Source organism: Coregonus lavaretus, assembly GCF_964263955.1.
Source record: "Coregonus lavaretus genome assembly, chromosome: 11".
Taxonomy (NCBI): Eukaryota; Metazoa; Chordata; class Actinopteri; order Salmoniformes; family Salmonidae; genus Coregonus; species Coregonus lavaretus.
Genome location: NC_139998.1, coordinates 39,953,308 through 39,972,361, shown reverse-complemented (window position 1 = coordinate 39,972,361; position 19,054 = coordinate 39,953,308). Strand labels below are relative to the sequence as shown.

At 43.5% G+C, this 19,054-nt stretch overlaps 1 pseudogene across 1 annotated transcript in view; it reads left to right on the top strand.

Annotated features, from left to right (window-relative positions):
* LOC311137544 (cytosolic carboxypeptidase 4-like) overlaps positions 1 to 19,054 on the top strand; it is a 226,011-nt pseudogene that overhangs the window by 78,592 nt on the left and 128,365 nt on the right. Inside the window, exons 11-16 of the transcript in view lie at positions 6,767 to 7,261; positions 12,736 to 12,819; positions 13,357 to 13,446; positions 13,895 to 14,043; positions 14,243 to 14,291; positions 16,825 to 16,968. The product of the transcript in view is annotated as a cytosolic carboxypeptidase 4-like (transcript). The remainder of the gene's footprint in view (positions 1 to 6,766; positions 7,262 to 12,735; positions 12,820 to 13,356; positions 13,447 to 13,894; positions 14,044 to 14,242; positions 14,292 to 16,824; positions 16,969 to 19,054) is intronic.

Below are 19,054 nucleotides of genomic sequence, written 5' to 3'. Positions count from 1 at the left end.
TCTGTCTCTGTATGTGTAGGCCATCTATCTGATGCTGTCTGGTCATAAAGAGTATGACATTGTTGCCATCTGTAGTATTGAACGCAAAGGAAGCCAGTGAGCATTTGGCCTCCCTTGATAAAAAAGTATAAAATAATAGCCAATCGGTGTTGAGCTAAACTGAGTGAGCTCAATTGTGAATGGTCCTGGCACACCAAAAAAAGTGTCAAGGGAAGCCAGTTTGGATTTGGCATCACTCCTATCACAGAAAAATACATCATCGACAGAAACAACTTTCATTGTTGCATCTCGTTGGGTTGTTGTTCTCCGGTGGCTAGCTAGCTAAAGTTGTCTCTTTCCTAAATTAGCCATGGATGGAGATAGGGATTTGGACTTGTGGTTTTACTTAATTCTCCGTACTGGCCAATGATTATAACGGCGATTCTGAGCCAACAATAAAATACATTGTACCCCTGGACTGAGAGGATGGAAGTTCAATATGTAGCTTGATGTAGAAGGCTAATGTTAACTAGCTAACGTTGCCCATGAAAGGAAGTTAGGCTAGCGAACAAGCATTTTAGCCAGGTAGCCTAGGACAACAAAAAAAAAAGCGTGACTGTATGACAGTCATAGACTGTTTCGTCAACATGAAAGAGAATTAGGATGGCATTGGCGTTTCTCTACAAGTAGGGTGGGTCAACATGTTTTTTCTACTTGCACACACACACACACACACACACACACACACACACACACACACACACACACACACACACACATATCTGGGACTAAACACCTCCCTCTGCAACTGGATCCTGGACTTCCTGACGGGCCACCCCTAGGTGGTAAGGTTAGGCAACAACACATCTGCCACGCTGATCCTCAACACAGGGGCCCCTCAGGGGTGTGTGCTTAGTCCCCTCCTGTACTCCCTGTTCACCCACGACTGCGTGGCCATGCACGACTCCAACACCATCATTAAGTTTGCCAGTGACACAACTGTGGTAGGCCTGATCACCGACAATGATGAGACAGCCTACAGGGAGGAGTTCAGAGACCTGGCAGTGTGGTGCTAAGACAACAACCTCTCCCTCAATGTGAGCAAGACAAAAGAGCTGATCGTGGACTACAGGAAAAGGGGGGCTGAGCCCCTATTCACATTGAGAGCTTCAAGTTCTTTGGCGTCCACATCACTAACAAACTATCATGGTTCAAACACACCAAGACAGTCGTAAAGAGGGCACGACAACTCCTATTCCCCCTCAGGAGACTGAAAAGATTTGGCATGGGGTCTGAATACTTTATAAAGGCACTGCATTCGAAACAGTGCATTCGTTAAGTATTCGGAAAGTATTCAGACCCCTTGACTTTTTTCACATTTTGTTACGTTACAGCCTTATTCTAATCAATCTACACACATCCCATAATGACAAAGCAAAAACAGGTTTTTAGAAACGGAAATTACCATTTACATAATTATTCAGACCCTTAACGCTGTACTTTGTTGAAGCACCTTTGGCAGTGATTACAGGCTCAAGTCTTCTTGGGTATGACGCAACAAGCTTGGCACACCTGTATATGGGGAGTTTCTCCCATTCTTCTCTGCAGATCCTCTCAAGCGCTGTCAGGTTGGATGGGGGTGTTGCTGCACATCCCTTTAAATGTGGTGTACTATTAATTTGAATAGTTTTCGAAAGACTGGAATACATAGAGAGAATGGGTTCAGAAAATAGGAATGAATGAAAGAATGCCATTTATGCGTCTCCGTTTCAGCACCAACTGGTGGATTTAAAAATACTCTGATCTTGTAGATTATTTAGCCACAATTTTGGGTTAGGAAAGTATATATATGAATCATGAAGAAAAAAAAAAGGTTTGGAGAACCTTTATGCATGAAATATATTGATGAATAAAAAAATAGTGTGTTTGATTCATCCTGAAAGTTGTCAAATTCAAGTTCAATCCATGAAATATTGGAAGGTGGAAAAAGTGTACATTAGGGGTTGAACAATAGTCCTATAAATCTACCCTAATTCTCACTAATCATGGAACTCTATGACTGTCGTCATGAACCGTGCACCAGTCTCCAGGTTGATCCTGCTAAGTGTGGTTTGTGTTCCATAATGATTTAAATAGGCTACATGTCCCAAATTATTGCACAAAGTTAGCCTAATATGATCCATTAATGCTAGCGACCCTCAGGAACAATTTACACGGATGTGACAGATGCAAAATGTAACCTACAAATTGAAGAAAATGAACACTAAAGTGGCAGTTATAAATGTATGTGGGTATTACTGACGGTGGCTCCCGATAGTGGCTAATATCTTACATAATAGGCTACAAATTGTAAAATAAAACAGAGAAAAGCCCGGGCATAGGCGATCATTAAAACATTCTAAAGCGCATACATCAACTCGGCAGGTTCAGTCCTACAGAGCCTATAGCTTGGGTGTCCAAATTTCATCCATGAAAATTATGAGGGCACACAATTACAATTCTGAATAACGGCACAGCTATTTATAGCCTATTTCACTGGAAAAGGGACCGAAATACGTGTCATGTTCATATGATTTTCAGTTTGCTTCTATATGGCTGGTTTCACATTCGTCTCAGGGATCATAAGGAAACATAATCTAAAACAATTGCTATGTGTATTTACAATCCCCTTCTCCAAACTGATTACTCATTTACCTAGCTCTTATCAATAGCTCTTATCCATTTATAAATTACACTGCATGGAGAATGCTGTTATTTCCATTGAGTGGATGTTTTTTTCACTTGGAACCATAAACTAAACCAAAGCATGGATTGCTGTCATACCTTGTCCATAGACTACTTATAGGGTAAGGAAACAAATGTAATTTTGGTGAACTACCCCTTTAACTGCTGTTGCTGAAAAAAACGTATTCCCCAATTAATTTGCAGCTGTCTCTCTACTGATGTAGTAATTCAACATGCCATGAAACAAGAAGACAATTAGGTTAGTTACGTTCCCAGAATGCCCTCTTCAGAGGTGGGAGAGCAGCGATTACACAAAGGTCGAATGCATTTCACATTCATTGTTGACTTCAGAGTGTCCACATTTGATTGTAGTTTTAATTATATTTTGAAATATTGACTTTGAACACAGCATTGGAAGTTCATTTTCTCTGAAAAATAGATTTGTGTTTGAACAGAGAAAATCACTGCAATGCTTAGACAGGCGACATACAGTAGGCATAAATTAACAAACCTTGTTTGTTATTGGTTATACCTGACTGATTACATGTAATGAAGTTGTCGTGTCTGATGATCTGCATGATCAAATAAAGCATGAGAATAGGCATACAAAATAACTATGGTTCATGCATAATGCCTCGAACTGACCAGGGATAGTCTGTTTCATTATATATTTTCAATCTTGTAATACTTGATGAGGCCAAGAGATATTGGTTCCCTGCCCTGGGGACTGTAGTAGAGGAGTATGGGAGTGGAAGGCACTAGTCTACTCCCCCTTACAGATGTCTGAGGCTACTGCAGCAGCTTGCTTTGATCTGGGCTGCTTGTATAACACCTCTCAATGAGACCCTGGGTGTCCATTCCCTAACGTTATCCCAGGATCTTCAATGCAACCACTGCAGCACAACTCCCAGGTGTTCCTCTAATTATGTCTTTGAATATTGTGAGACGTTAGAATGTGAGTGCCGAGTTCTGTTCTGTCCTGCACCTGCATCATATCTACGCAATGTTGGGGAGTATTTAACAACATGCAATTCAACTAGTAACTACATTTTGCAGTAGCTTGGTGGTAGTTAAACTAAATTCAAATCTAGGTAGTGTTTTCAGTAGTTCATTTCTTCTTCTTTTTGCCATGTAGCAGTGTAGCGAACTACTGGAAATACACACTACTTTTTTAGCATTTTATATGGGTAAATTAGGCAATCATTTCCTTTCTTTTTCAATATCAGACCTGCCTAATTCTCACTTGAAACATCGTTTTTGTGTTTAATAGCCTAAATTACAAATTATGTTGACCCCACAGTGATCTGTTCTTGCAATCTGACATTTCAGATTTACATATAATAATTTTTCACAAAGTAACTTTAGTTAAGTAAACTATATTTTCCTTAAGGGTAGCTTTAGTGTATCTTAACTTCTTGTGAAGTAATTGTCGCTTGGTAAACTAGATTTTCAGAGTAGCTTCCCCAACACTGTATCTACGGTTTAATCAAAAGAGATTCTAATGATGATGATGTTCTGGAAATTGCAAACAACACAATCATGTTTTCACCAGTCTCTTTTCATTCGCTAGATTTAGTAATCAAATTGACCCTAGGGATTACAGTATATCTAAAGTGAGGGAAAAAAGTATTTGATCCCCTGCTGATTTTGTACGTTTGCCCACTGACAAAGAAAGGATCAGTCTATAATTTTAATGGTATGTTTATTTGAACAGTGTGAGACAGAATAACAACAAAAAAATCCAGAAAAACGCATGTCAAAAATGTTATAAATTGATTTGCATTTTAATGAGGGAAATAAGTATTTGACCCCCTCTCAATCAGAAAGATTTCTGGCTCCCAGGTGTCTTTTATACAGGTAACGAGCTGAGATTAGGAGCACACTCTTAAAGGGAGTGCTCCTAATCTCAGCTTGTTACCTGTATAAAAGACACCTGTCCACAGAAGCAATCGATCAATCAGATTCCAAACTCTCCACCATGGCCAAGACCAAAGAGCGCTCCAAGGATGTCAGGGACAAGATTGTAGACCTACACAAGGCTGGAATGGGCTATAAGACCATCGCTAAGCAGCTTGGTGAGAAGGTGACAACAGTTGGTGCGATTATTCGCAAATGGAAGAAACACAAAAGAACTGTCAATCTCCCTCGGCCTGGGGCTCCATGCAAGATCTCACCTCGTGGAGTTGCAATGATCATGAGAACAGTGAGGAATCAGCCCAGAACTACACGGGAGGATCTTGTCAATGATCTCAAGGCAGCTGGGACCATAGTCACCAAGAAAACAATTGGTAACACACTACGCCGTGAAGGACTGAAATCCTACAGCGCCCGTAAGGTCCCCCTGCTCAAGAAAGCACATATACAGGCCCATCTGAAGTTAGCCAATGAACATCTGAATGATTCAGAGGAGAACTGGGTGAAAGTGTTGTGGTCAGATGAGACCAAAATTGAGTTTTTCTGGATTTTTTGTTGTTATTCTGTCTCTCACTGTTCAAATAAACCTACCATTAAAATTATAGACTGATCATTTCTTTGTCAGTGGGCAAACGTACAAAATCAGCAGGGGATCAAATACTTTTTTCCCTCACTGTATGCTGTTTGTTTTTAGAGCCTTTTTCATTTTAAATGAAACTGATGTCACATTTTTCTGGTGCAGGGAGAGAAGCGAGCGTATTTGAATTGAAATACTATTTAGTTTCATTTTGTTTTCAACATTGCTTTGTTGAGTGCATGAAGTCAAACATGCATTATTAAAACATTTTACAGCAGTGGGCTAAATCAGGGTCACACAGAGTGAGTCATTCTTGGTAGTCTTAAACAAATCTTCTTTGAAACAAAAGTATACACCTCATTAAGAAGACACCTGTATCAGATATAGAGTTGAGTTTGCTTCCCAATATTACACTTTATATACATCACAGAAGACTGAAATATAACAAAACTGTTTGACAGAGAAACACTGGATTTTCGTCAGTAAAGAAAATAAAAAATAATATTTATGATGAAATTATTAGAAATATTAATAATATTCCACCCATGAGGCCAAAGAGGGCACTTTTGGTAATTGACTGCAGGAAAGGGCTACAGCCAAAAAAGTATAATTCCGAAACTTTTCCCTGAAACCTGCTACCCAGCTTTGACTGTATAGTGTCCAGAGTGATATGTCTCTCTCTTTCTTTTTCTCTCTGTCTCTTGCTCTCTGCTTTAATGATACCTACAGTATGCATTTATACAGTGCATATCCATTGGTAATAATTAGAGCTCTGCTTTTAATGTTAATGTGATGTGATTTTCAAAATGCAGTGAAACAGCAAGTGGTGCAGTGCAAACACTGAAAAAACTCCCATAATCTTTGGAGGTTTAGCATAACTGCTGAGGGATAGAGGTTATGAGTTCCACATTTACGTTTACATTTTAGTCATTTAGCAGACGATCTTATCCAGAGCAACTTACAGGAGCAAGTAGGGTTAAGTGCCTGGCTCAAGGGCACAATGACCGATATTTCATTTAGTCGGCTCAGGGATTCGAAACAGCGCCCTTTACCGGTTACTGGCCCAACGCTCTTAACCGCTAGGCTATCTGCTGCCCAGTTCCAAAGAACACACAGGAAGATTCTGGATTTCCAGATGATCCCACATGCTTTGATGAACCCTTTACATGCTAATCCATGCCTGCGCCATGAACACAAGCTTCAAGGAATTGGTCTCCTGACTCCTCTCAGTGGAATAATGGAACCATTATGCATAGGTTCTAAATTGGTATTTAAATGGCAAGGACTTGTCAGGGCCAATGAAGTAGCATATTTTCTGCTTGTCAGGTGCTGTAATTGGTAGACATAATCTGCTTTCAACATCAAAGGACAGAACACTGGGAATGGGACACTGAATATGTGCTCCTGAGATTTCTCTCTTTTTTACTATGAAATGCATTTCATTTTGATTTTAATGTTCCTTTTTAAAAAGCTATTCGATAAGATCCCTTGAGTTTATTATTTTAATTGAGTTGTTACGACGCATAGTATATTTAGCTAATCGTGGTTGTTGTGTACTTTAAACATAACCAGAGGCTAAGAGACACCCACGGCTAAACAGAAGGGTAGAAACAATCATCTACCCCATTGACGTTATAGAGTACTCTACATGTCTTTCAGGACTTGGACTCTGAGGTAGATTCGAGCTCAGATGAGGAGGGTCAACAGAGTAAGTCACAGAGATTCTCCATCCCATTCTCCTGTGGAACACCCAGTCTCAACAGTAGAGGAGGTAGACCAGGAAGGCCAAGGAAAACCTCCACAGAACCATCTGCAGGCCCGGGACTTCCACAGACACTTCCTGTCTAGCGCCAAGGTGAAGCAGGACGGCCACCCCAGCATGGTTGACAGGCTGCTGGAGAACCACGGAGCCTGCATCCCCCAACATGACCCACACATGTACACAGAAGCAGCAGCACTCACCAAGTCCATCCCTGGGTATTCTATACTAGCTTTTCCTGACTTCTGGTGACATCTCCCTCCACAGAGCAAAGAGCCAATGGCTGGAAGGAAACCCAATGTACAAAGGTAGGTATATATCTTCATATGTTAACCAATGGTTTTATAGTTGAGTAAGTTGAAGGTAAAATACCATGCAAGACATAAAAAAATAGCACTGGTGCAGCTACCCATAACTAAATTGAGTGTGTGAATGATTGGACCCAAAAAAATTATAGAAAAGTAAAACACGTAATAGTAAAAGTAATAAGAAATACAAAATAATTAACGATAACTTTGCTATATACACAGGGTATCAGTACCGAGTCGATGTGCAGGGGTATGAAGTAGGAATAAAGTAACAGATAATAAACAATAGCAGCAGCGTATGTGATGAGTCAAAGAAGTTAGTGCAAAAAGGTTCAATGCAGATAGTCCAGATAGCTATTTGGTTAACTATTTAACTAACTGTTTAGCGGTCTTATGGCTTGGGGGTAGAAGTAGTTCAGGGTCCTGTTGGTTCTAGAGTTGGTGCATCGGTACCGCTTGCCGTGCGGTAGCAGAAAGAACAATCTATGACTTGGGTGGCTGGAGTCTTCAACCATTTTTAGGGCCTTCCTCTGACACCGACTGATATAGAGGTCCTGGATGGCAGGGAGCTCGGCGCCAGTGATGTGCTGGGTTGTATGCACTACCCTCTGTAGTGCCTTCCGGTCGGATGCCAAGCAGTTGCCATACCAAGTGGTGATGCAGCCAGTCAAGATGCTCTCAGTGGTGCAGCTGTAGAACCTTTTGAGGATCTGACGGCCCATGCCAAACCTTTTCAGTCTCCTGAGGGAGAAGAGGCGTTGTCGTGCCCTCTTCAAGACTGTGTTGGTGTGTGTGGACCATGATAGGTTCTTAGTGATGTGGACACAGAGGAACTTGAAGTTCTCGACCTGCTCCTCCACAGCCCTGTCGATGTGAATGGGGGCGTGCTAGGCCCTCCGTTTCCTGTAGTCCGCGATCAGCTCCTTTGTCTTGCTGACGTTGAGGGAGAAGTTGTTGTCCTGGCACAACACTGCCAGATCTCTGACCTCCTCCCTATAGGCTGTCTCATCATTGTTGGTGATCAGGCCTACCACCGTCGTGTGGTCGGAAAACAATGATGGTGTTGGAGTCCTGCGCGTCCACGCGTTCGTGGGTGAACAGGGAGTACAGGAGGGGACTAAGCACACACCCCTGATGGGCCCCCGTGTTGAGGGTCAGCATGGCGGATGTGTTGTTGCCTACCCTCCCCACCTGGGGGCGGACCGTCAGGAAGTCCAGGATCCAGTTACAGAGGGAGGTGCTCAGTCCCAGGGTCCTTAGGTTAATGATGCGCTTGGAGGGCACTATGGTGTTGAACACTGAGCTGTAGTCAATTAATATCATTCTCACATAGGTGTTCATTTTGTCCAAGTGGAAAAGTGCAGTGTGGTGTGCAATAGAGATTGCATCATCTATGGATCTGTTGGGGCGATATTTGAATTGGAGTGGTGAGGGCTAGGGGTCTGGGCAGAAGTGATGTAGTTGATGTTTGTATGGTGTCATTTGTTTGTGTATGTTTTGTATTGTTAATAAAATATAAAAGTATATATATATATATAATCATATAAAGAAAAAGGATAAAAGAAAGCAGCAGCTCAGTGTGGATCTTGCCTTTAATCCACGGCTTCTGATTGGGATATGTACGTTGGATCACTTGTGGGGAAGACATCATCAATGCACTTATTAATGAAGCCGGTGACTGATGTGGTAAACTCCTCAATGCCATATTCCATATTCCAGTCTGTTCTAGCGAAACAGTCCTGTACCTTAGCATCCGCTTCATCGGACCACTTCCGTATTGAGCGTGTCACTGGTACTTCCGGTTTGAGTTTTTGCTTGTAAACAGGAATCAGGAGGATAGAGTTATGATCAGATTTGCCAAATGGAGGGCGAGGGAGAGCTATGTATGCATTTCTGTGTGTTGATTAAAGGTGACCTAGAGTTTATTCACCTCTAGTTGCACAGGTGACATGCTGGTAGAAATGAGTTAAGACGGATTTCAGTTTTCCTGCATTAAAATCACCGGCCACTAGGAGTGCCACTTTTTGTTTGCATATGGCCCTATACAGCTCGTTGAGTGCGGTCTTAGTGACAACATCGGTTTGTGGTGGTAAATAAACAGCTACGAAAAATATAGATGAAAACTCCCTTGGTAAATAGGATGGTCTACAGCGTATCATGAGGTATTATAAATCAGACAAGCAGAACCTCGAGACTTCCTTAATAGTAGAGATTGCGCACCAGCTGTTGTTAACAAAGAGACACACCTCCCCCCTTGAGCTTACCCGAGGCTGCCGTTCTGTCCTGCCGATGCATAGAAAAATCTGCTAGATGTACAGTGCATTCTAAAAGTATTCAGACTCCTTAACCTTTTCCACATTTTGTTACGTTACAGCCTTATTCTCTCTGGATTAAATAAATACAAATCCTCATCAATCTACACACAATACCCCACAATGACAAAGCGAAAACAGGTTTTTAGAAATGTTAGCAAATGTATTAAATATGAAAAACAGAAACCTTATTTACATAAGTATTCAGACCCTTTGCTATGAGACTCGAAATTGAGCTCAGGTGCATCCTGTTTCCATTGATTATCATTGATGTTTCTACAACTTGATTGGAGTCTACCTGTGGTGAATTCAATTGATTGGACATGATTTGGAAAGGCACACACCTGTCTATATAAGGTCCCACAGTTGACAGTGTATGTCACTGCAAAAACCAAGCCACGAGGTCAAAGGAATTGTTCGTAGCGCTCTGAGACAGGATTGTGTCGAGGCACAGATCTGGGGAAGGGTACCAAAAAATGTCTGCAGCATTGAAGGTCCCCAAGAACACAGTGGCCTCCATCATTCTTAAATGGAAGAAGTTTGGAACCACCAAGACTCTTCCTAAAGCTGGCCGCCCAGCCAAACTGAGCAATCAGGGGAGAAGGGCCTTGGTCAGGGAGGTGACCAAGAACCCGATGGTCACTCTGATAGAGCTCCAGAGTTCCTCTGTGGAGATGGGAGAACCTTCCAGAAGGACAACCATCTCTGCAGCACTCCACCAATCAGGCCTTTATGGTAGAGTGGCCAGACGGAAACCACTCCTCAGTAAAAGGCACATGACAGCCCGCTTGGAGTTTGCCAAAAGGCACTTAAAGGACTCAGACCATGAGAAACAAGATTCTCTGGTCTGATGAAACCATGATTGAACTCTTTGGCCTGAATGCCAAGCGTCACGTCTCGAGGAAACCTGGCACCATCCCTACGGTGAAGCATGGTGTTGGCAGCATCATGCTGTGGGGATGTTTTTAAGTGGCAGTGACTGGGAGACTAGTCAGGATCAAGGAAAAGATGAACGGAGCAAAGTACAAAGAGATCCTTGACGAAAACCTGCTCCAGAGTGCTCAGGACCTCAGACTGTGGTGAAGGTTCACCTTCCAACAGGACAACGACCCTAAGCACACAGCCAAGACAACGCAGGAGTGGCTTCGGGACAAGTCTCTGAATGTCCTTGAGTGGCCCAGCCGGATCCCAGACTTGAACCCAATCGAACATCTCTGGAGAGACCTGAAAATAGCTCTGCAGCGATGCTCCCTATCCAACCTGACAGAGCTTGAGTGGATCTGCAGAGAAGAATGGGAGAAACTCCCCAAATACAGGTGTGCCAAGCCTGTAGCATCATACCCAACAATACTCGAGGCTGTAATCGCTGCCAAAGGTGCTTCAACAAAGTACTGATTAAAGGATCTGAATACTTATGTAAATGTAATATTTCAGTTTTAAATTTATTAATTTGCCAAATTGAAAAAGAAAACTGTTTTTGCTTCGTCATTATGGGATATTGTGTGTAGATTGAAGATTACATTTTTTAAATAAAATATACATTTTAGAATAAGGCTGTAATGTAACAAAATGTGGAAAAAGTCAAGGAGTTTGAATACTTTCCAAATGCACTGTATATTATCCATGTCCTTGTTCAGCCATGACTCCGAGAAACATAGGATATTACAGTTCTTCAGGTCCCATTGATAGGATAGTCTCGAACAGAGTTTGTCCAGTTGTTCTCCAGTGATTGTACGTTCGCCAATAGAATGAAGGTTAGAGACGGTTTATGTACTCGCCAATGTAGTCTCGTCAGGTTAACTTTTCCAGGTGCAAATTGCAGATTGTGGGAAAGGACGTTTATTTAACTCATTTCACAATTCATTGTGTTCACCCTGGGGAGAGATAAGACTATGTTAGCTCTATTTAATGTCTTCTTCTCCGCAAAAGCCATTTTTGGGGGACTTAAAGTCTTTGACAGTCTGCAACATTTAGGTTGCATAGATGCAATTTGTCAAGCACTTTACTTTTTGGGGAGTCTGAGTTCACATAAAATGGTTCTGAATACTTTTAAATTCAGCTTTCACCAGAAGTGTATGTAAATTGTCCCAAGTTAAATTATGATTTCCCTTATGTAAAACTCAAAAGTTTTTTTCCTCTTCATGAAGAAAAACAAGTAGATTTATTTCATTTGGAGGGCGTCTGGTCTGCTGGGCCCTGCTTTCTTAGAGAGCGTGAGAAAGTGTTTTCAGCCTCTCTCTGACTCTCTCTGACTCAGTGGGATGGTTACTGGCCGTTCTGTCCCCTCAGGACTTGGTGGGGTAGATGCAGGGCAGTGGTCCTCACAGGCATGGCCTGATCAAACAGCCACACCCACAGGCTCCATTCAGCATGTGTTCCTCTAGCCTCCTGATGGTGGATCTCCCAGACTTTATTATTGTCCTCTGGTGTATTTCTTTAGAGTTCACCCTGCACAGGGATGAAGAAGGGGATGAGGAGAGCTCTGTGGCTGCAGTGGAGACATTTATCCAGCCCATCTTCACAGAGAGGAGGAAAGGAATGGCTGTCTGATGCAGTGCTCCTCTGTGGCCGGCGCCTCTCCTCTGAAGTTGGGGAGATGTGAGGGACCTTGGGGAGGCGGCGATGGGCTAGTTAGAGGAGAGGGGTAGAGAGAGAGCAGTCTCTGCACCACAGTCTCTCTCCAGCTACTGAGAGAGAGGAGGAAATATCATGGCCCTTTGCTGTGCTGACTCACCACACCACTATACAGAGAAACTAGGTCTGCAGGTGTTGGATGTATCCCACTGTTTATATTTAGTTGGGCAATATCTTGAAATGTCAAGTCGAATTGCCATATATGTTAACATGCAGGGTTTAGGCTGACTTCCAGGGTTTATGAAGTCAGCCATTCACTATAATATTACAGAACTCAAATGTACTTGTTTGTAATGATACCGTCCTAACATGCTTTAGATTACAAAATGCTGTACTATATGGCCAGTACCGGCGAATCTAAGAGAGTCATTGAAGCAAAATATGTACAGTATTTATTAAAGTAATTACAGAACCATAATTAATCAACAATATTAATGGTGATTGGTGTGTTATTGAAGTGTACGGTAGTGTAACTATATTACACTGGATTATCCTCATTGGATGTGTACTATACTCTGTCTCTAACAGTAAGAAGGTGTTTGAGGACATCCAGTGTCTCCCCTACACTGAGGACATTATTAATGAAGTTGTGTTTGATCTGGAGGACCCCAGGTAAGTGCTGACAAGTCAGCCACTCTCTCTGAATGATTCCACACGGGCAGTTATCATATGGCCCTATCCTTAATGGATGTCCGGCATAGCTGCTTAAAACATCTGCTACCAGACAGTGAAATACCCTTCTTGTTACAGACAAAATGTTGAAATAGCAAAGCACTTTGGTGGATAGGTGTGGGTATGTCTGGGATATTCTGGGCTCTGCTGCTCCAGACTCATCTATTGATGTGTTAGTTGAATGCAGTGGAAATAGAGGATGTGAATAACATGGATACTGTAAGAGCAACTACACCATCCTGACTGGTGCTTTCTTACTGCATGCCTGATAATCAGAGCATCGCCAGGCACACTCAGCTAGATTATGTGTATAATGAGAAACCTTGGGTGCCATTTTCTGTTTCTGGTCAGACTGTTAGTGGATGGGTCCGGACACTGAATTACTAAAGCTTGAAATTCAAAATGACCATTACTCTCCTAGTCATCTATACTTGTTGATGTAGTCAAGGTACTCTTTATTAATGAACCTCCCCCCAGCTCCCTGTGCTCTCTTGATCACTCCAAATCCCTGAGCTTCTTCTCCAAGTTTGAGTGCGGGAACCTGCGCAAAGCCGTTCACGTCCGCAGGTACGGTTCTTCCCTTGGTTCCAGCTCCTTCCTGCTTCCTTGCTGAGATCTGACTACAGGCAGTCCATCCCCCTCGGGGCTCATTTACGCTGCATTGGAAATCAAACAGCGTCTCTCTAACCTCTCCTTTTGGTTCTGTAAGGAAGGTGTCCCATTGACATATTTCAGATCAAATTAAAGGTTTAGCCTAGACCGGGACTGGAATGTCATTCAATAATATAGCAATTCTTTGTAAAACGGCTACGCTGTTGAGCAGTTAGAATACATCAGAGAGGGAAAGACGTCTTTCTTCATGATGTAGACTGTGTCCCAAATTGCACCGTATTCCCTTTATAGGGCACTACTTTTGACAGGCTCTGGTCAAAAGTATAGTGCACTATACAGGGAATATGGTGCCATTTGGGATTCAACTGTAATCTCTGACTTCAACCGCCTGCCTCCTCCTCAGTCATGAGTATGATCTGATCCTGAATGCGGACGCCAACTGCTCCCAGCACCACTAGTGGTTCTATTTCGAGGTCAGCGGTATGGCGGCCAACGTACCCTATCGCTTCAACATCATCAACTGTGAGAAAGCCAACAGCCAGTTCAACGACGGTAAGCAGAAATAAGTACTGAGGTAGATGATTTTCAAAATAGATATTTTAGTGTTGGCTGCCCACCCCCTGTGTTGTTGATCTCTGTATGTGTTGGGGTGTTGGGGGTGGGTTCCCTCAGTAGCTGCCCCTTAAAGCCTCCCTCTCTGTGTGGTGCCCCCCTCAGTCCCCATCACTGTGCTGCTCCGTCCCCCACACAGGGCTGTCCTTCATTCAGAACCTCTCCTTCCCCAGTTCTAAAGCTCAGCGGTGAGCCTGGCCACAATGGCACTTGCCAGAAATGTGAAATTGGCTCTATATCCTAGAAAAAAAGTACAATGGCATTCCCTGTACTGTGTGCTCCCACCTAATGGTAAAATGTTATGTGTAGTTTATGGTGTGTTGTTAGCAATCTGTTCATTAGATTTGTGACATACAGGGTATAGATACAGTGCATTCGGAAAGTATTCAGACCCTTTGACCTTTTCCACATTTTGTTACGTTACAGCCTTATTTTCAGGTCTCTCCAGAGATGTTCGATCGGGTTCAAGTCCGGGCTCTGGCTGGGCCACTCAAGGACATTCAGAGACTTGTCCCGAAGCCACTCCTCCATTGTCTTGGCTGTGTGCTTAGGGTCGTTGTCCTGTTGGAAGGTGAACCTTCGCCCCAGTCTGAGGTCCTGAGTGCTCTGGAGCAGGTTTTCATCAAAAATCTCTCTGTACTTTGTTCATCTTTCTCTCGATCCTGACTAGTCTCCCAGACCCTGCCCCTGAGACGTGACGCTTGGCATTCAGGCCAAAGAGTTCAATCTTGGTTTCATCAGACCAGAGGATCTTGTTTCTCATGGTCTGAGAGTCTAGGCGCTTTTTGGCAAACTCCAAGCGGGCTGTCATGTGCCTTTTACTGAGGAGTGGCTTCCGTCTTGCCACTCTACCATAAAGGCCTGATTGGTGGAGTGCTGCACAGATAGTTGTCCTTCTGGAAGGTTCTCCCATCTCCACAGAGGATCTCTGGAGCTCTGTCAGAGTGACCATCGGGTACTTGGTCCCCTCCCTGACCAAGGCCCTTCTCCCCCGATTGCTCAGTTTGGCTAAATAAACCGTCTCTAACCTTCATTCTATTGGCGAACGTACAATCACTGGAGAACAACTGGACAAACTCTGTTCGAGACTATCCTATCAATGGGACCTGAAGAACTGTAATATCCTATGTTTCTCGGAGTCATGGCTGAACAAGGACATGGATAATATACAGTGTATTTGGAAAGTATTCAGACCCCTTGACTTTTTCCACATTTTGTTACATTACAGCCTTATTCTAAAATGTATATTTTATTTAAAAAATTTAATCTTCAATCTACACACAATATCCCATAATGACGAAGCAAAAACAGTTTTCTTTTTCAATTTGGCAAATTAATAAATTTAAAACTGAAATATTACATTTACATAAGTATTCAGACCCTTTAATCAGTACTTTGTTGAAGCACCTTTGGCAGTGATTACAGCCTCGAGTATTGTTGGGTATGATGCTACAGGCTTGGCACACCTGTATTTGGGGAGTTTCTCCCATTCTTCTCTGCAGATCCACTCAAGCTCTGTCAGGTTGGATAGGGAGCATCGCTGCAGAGCTATTTTCAGGTCTCTCCAGAGATGTTCGATTGGGTTCAAGTCTGGGATCCGGCTGGGCCACTCAAGGACATTCAGAGACTTGTCCCGAAGCCACTCCTGCGTTGTCTTGGCTGTGTGCTTAGGGTCGTTGTCCTGTTGGAAGGTGAACCTTCGCCACAGTCTGAGGTCCTGAGCACTCTGGAGCAGGTTTTCGTCAAGGATCTCTTTGTACTTTGCTCCGTTCATCTTTTCCTTGATCCTGACTAGTCTCCCAGTCACTGCCACTTAAAAACATCCCCACAGCATGATGCTGCCAACACCATGCTTCACCGTAGGGATGGTGCCAGGTTTCCTCGAGACGTGACGCTTGGCATTCAGGCCAAAGAGTTCAATCATGGTTTTATCAGACCAGAGAATCTTGTTTCTCATGGTCTGAGTCCTTTAAGTGCCTTTTGGCAAACTCCAAGCGGGCTGTCATGTGCCTTTTACTGAGGAGTGGTTTCCGTCTGGCCACTCTACCATAAAGGCCTGATTGGTGGAGTGCTGCAGAGATGGTTGTCCTTCTGGAAGGTTCTCCCATCTCCACAGAGGAACTCTGGAGCTCTATCAGAGTGACCATCGGGTTCTTGGTCACCTCCCTGACCAAGGCCCTTCTCCCCTGATTGCTCAGTTTGGCTGGGCGGCCAGCTTTAGGAAGAGTCTTGGTGGTTCCAAACTTCTTCCATTTAAGAATGATGGAGGCCACTGTGTTCTTGGGGACCTTCAATGCTGCAGACATTTTTTGGTACCCTTCCCCAGATCTGTGCCTCGACACAATAATCCTGCAACAACAGGAAATGTGAATTATTATGTGGATTATAATTAATGGACATTTTTTGTTAGGGCAAATCAACTCTGACATTTTAAAGTGGAAAGTACAAACTTTAGAAGCCTTTTTAAACCACGACTACACTACGAGTTTGCATTTCCTGCTTTGCACCCTGCTGTGTGGATGTGTGTGTGTGTGTACATACACCCACACCAGCCTTGAGGTAGTCTTGACATTCTCCTTCCAGAGTATGTGTCCAGTGTGGTTATTATGTGTGTGTATGGGTGTTTGGGTGTGTGTGTATGTTGTATTTGAGTCAGCAATTATGCCCCATGCATTACGGCAGGTTAGTTTACAGTCCAGTGCTTATCACTGTGTTTCATAGTCCTCTGCAGGTGCTGCAGCGGTCAATGGACCCTTGCAAGGTGGCAGCAGAGTCTGTGTAGCACACTGGCTGGGAACGCCTATTCCATGTTCACTATCACCACCTGCCCCTCCTCCAAAAGCTGGAAGGACCTGCATCAGCTGTGTGAGTCTATGAAGCCATGTCCCGCTGCGCCTTTGTGTGTGTGTGTGGGTGCGCGTTACCTGTGTGTGTGTGTGCTTGCAACGTGTGTGTGTGTGTGTGTGTCTGTGCGTGTGTGTGTGTGTGTGTGTGTGTGTGAGAGAGACTCCTAGCATAAGATATAACACAGACACCTCCTATTAGAGCAGGAGTTGTGATGTGGAGAATGCAAGGTGATAGACTCACTGTCAGTGCCAATGGTTGACTCGCCGCATGATACATGCACTGCTGGAGTCAGAGGAGAAAATCAAAAATACTCATACATTCCTTTGAACCCAAGTCAAACTAATGGGCCAGATAGAAGGTGAGTGAGAGGACTTTGAGGTGAGACATGTAATCTCTCTTAAGGACAGCGTGTTTATGTCTGGACATTCCTCATGGCCTTGTGGGCTTTGTTAATAGGTTTAGGCTAATTCCTTGATTATGATCCTATATGAATGAGAGAGGAGCAGTCTGCGCTGCATGCCTAGCTTGGTAGAGGTTGAGACAGAGACAGAGGCTGGGTGATAGATGTGTGGGGTGAGGCAGGGTAGGGAGGGACATGCTGATCCAGCTGTGGGACACAACCAGGGCCGTGCTATCGGGGAGGGGGAGCGTTGTCCCCATCCCACCCCCATCATACCCCCACCCTTCCCAGCCTCCCCCGCCCCCCACCTCCCCTCCCTCCCAAGCCTCTCCACCCTTGCCAGCTCCATCGGCCTCTCCCGAGCCATTCTCCACTGTCCACCTCCATCACGTTTCACCCATCCGCCCCCTGTCCCGCCAGTTCCTGCTGATTAATATTTAGGGAAGACAGCTGCCCTGCCCTCCCCACAGCCAGCCTGCTACCATAAGGCACAGGAATGCCTTCTCAGATCTGCAGTATTAGTGCTCATAGTAGAAACCTCGAGGGGAGGAAGAATGTGACCCTTGATTTGGTACCTGCTGCCTTTAAGGTGATCAAAGGGAGGCTAGCTACTTCTGTTTACTAGTAGTTGCAAAGATAACAGAAAAGTAAGATTGTTGTAGTTACTATGTTTACTGCTACAGTGAGGGAAAAAAGTATTTGATCCCCTGCTGATTTTGATCCTTGGAGAGATCTTTGGTCTTGGCCATGGTGGAGAGTTTGGAATCTGATTGATTGATTGCTTCTGTGGACAGGTTTCTTTTATACAGGTAACAAGCTGAGATTAGGAGCACTCCCTTTAAGAGTGTGCTCCTAATCTCAGCTCGTTACCTGTATAAAAGACACCTGGGAGCCAGAAATCTTTCTGATTGAGAGGGGGTCAAATACTTATTTCCCTAATTAAAATGCAAATCAATTTATAACATTTTTGACATGCGTTTTTCTGGATTTTTTTGTTGTTATTCTGTCTCTCACTGTTCAAGTAAACCTACCATTAAAATTATAGACTGATCATTTCTTTGTCAGTGGGCAAACGTACAAAATCAGCAGGGGATCAAATACTTTTTTCCCTCACTGTACCTACAGAAGATGACATCATAGTAAGCCGCTTATATACAATGGGGGAAAAAAGTATTTAGTCAGCCACCAATTGTGCAAGTTCTCCCACTTAAAAAGATGAGAGAGGCCTGTAATTTTCATCATAGGTACACGTCAACTATGACAGACAAAATGAGAAAAAAAAATCCAGAAAATCACATTGTAGGATTTTTAATTAATTGATTTGCAAATTATGGTGGAAAATAAGTATTTGGTCAATAACAAAAGTTTCTCAATACTTTGTTATATACCCTTTGTTGGCAATGACACAGGTCAAACGTTTTATGTAAGTCTTCACAAGGTTTTCACACACTGTTGCTGGTATTTTGGCCAATTCCTCCATGCAGATCTCCTCTAGAGCAGTGATGTTTTGGGGCTGTCGCTGGGCAACACGGACTTTCAACTCCCTCCAAAGATTTTCTATGAGGTTGAGATCTGGAGACTGGCTAGGCCACTCCAGGACCTTGAAATGCTTCTTACGAAGCCACTCCTTCGTTGCCCGGGCGGTGTGTTTGGGATCATTGTCTTGCTGAAAGACCCAGCCACGTTTCATCTTCAATGCCCTTG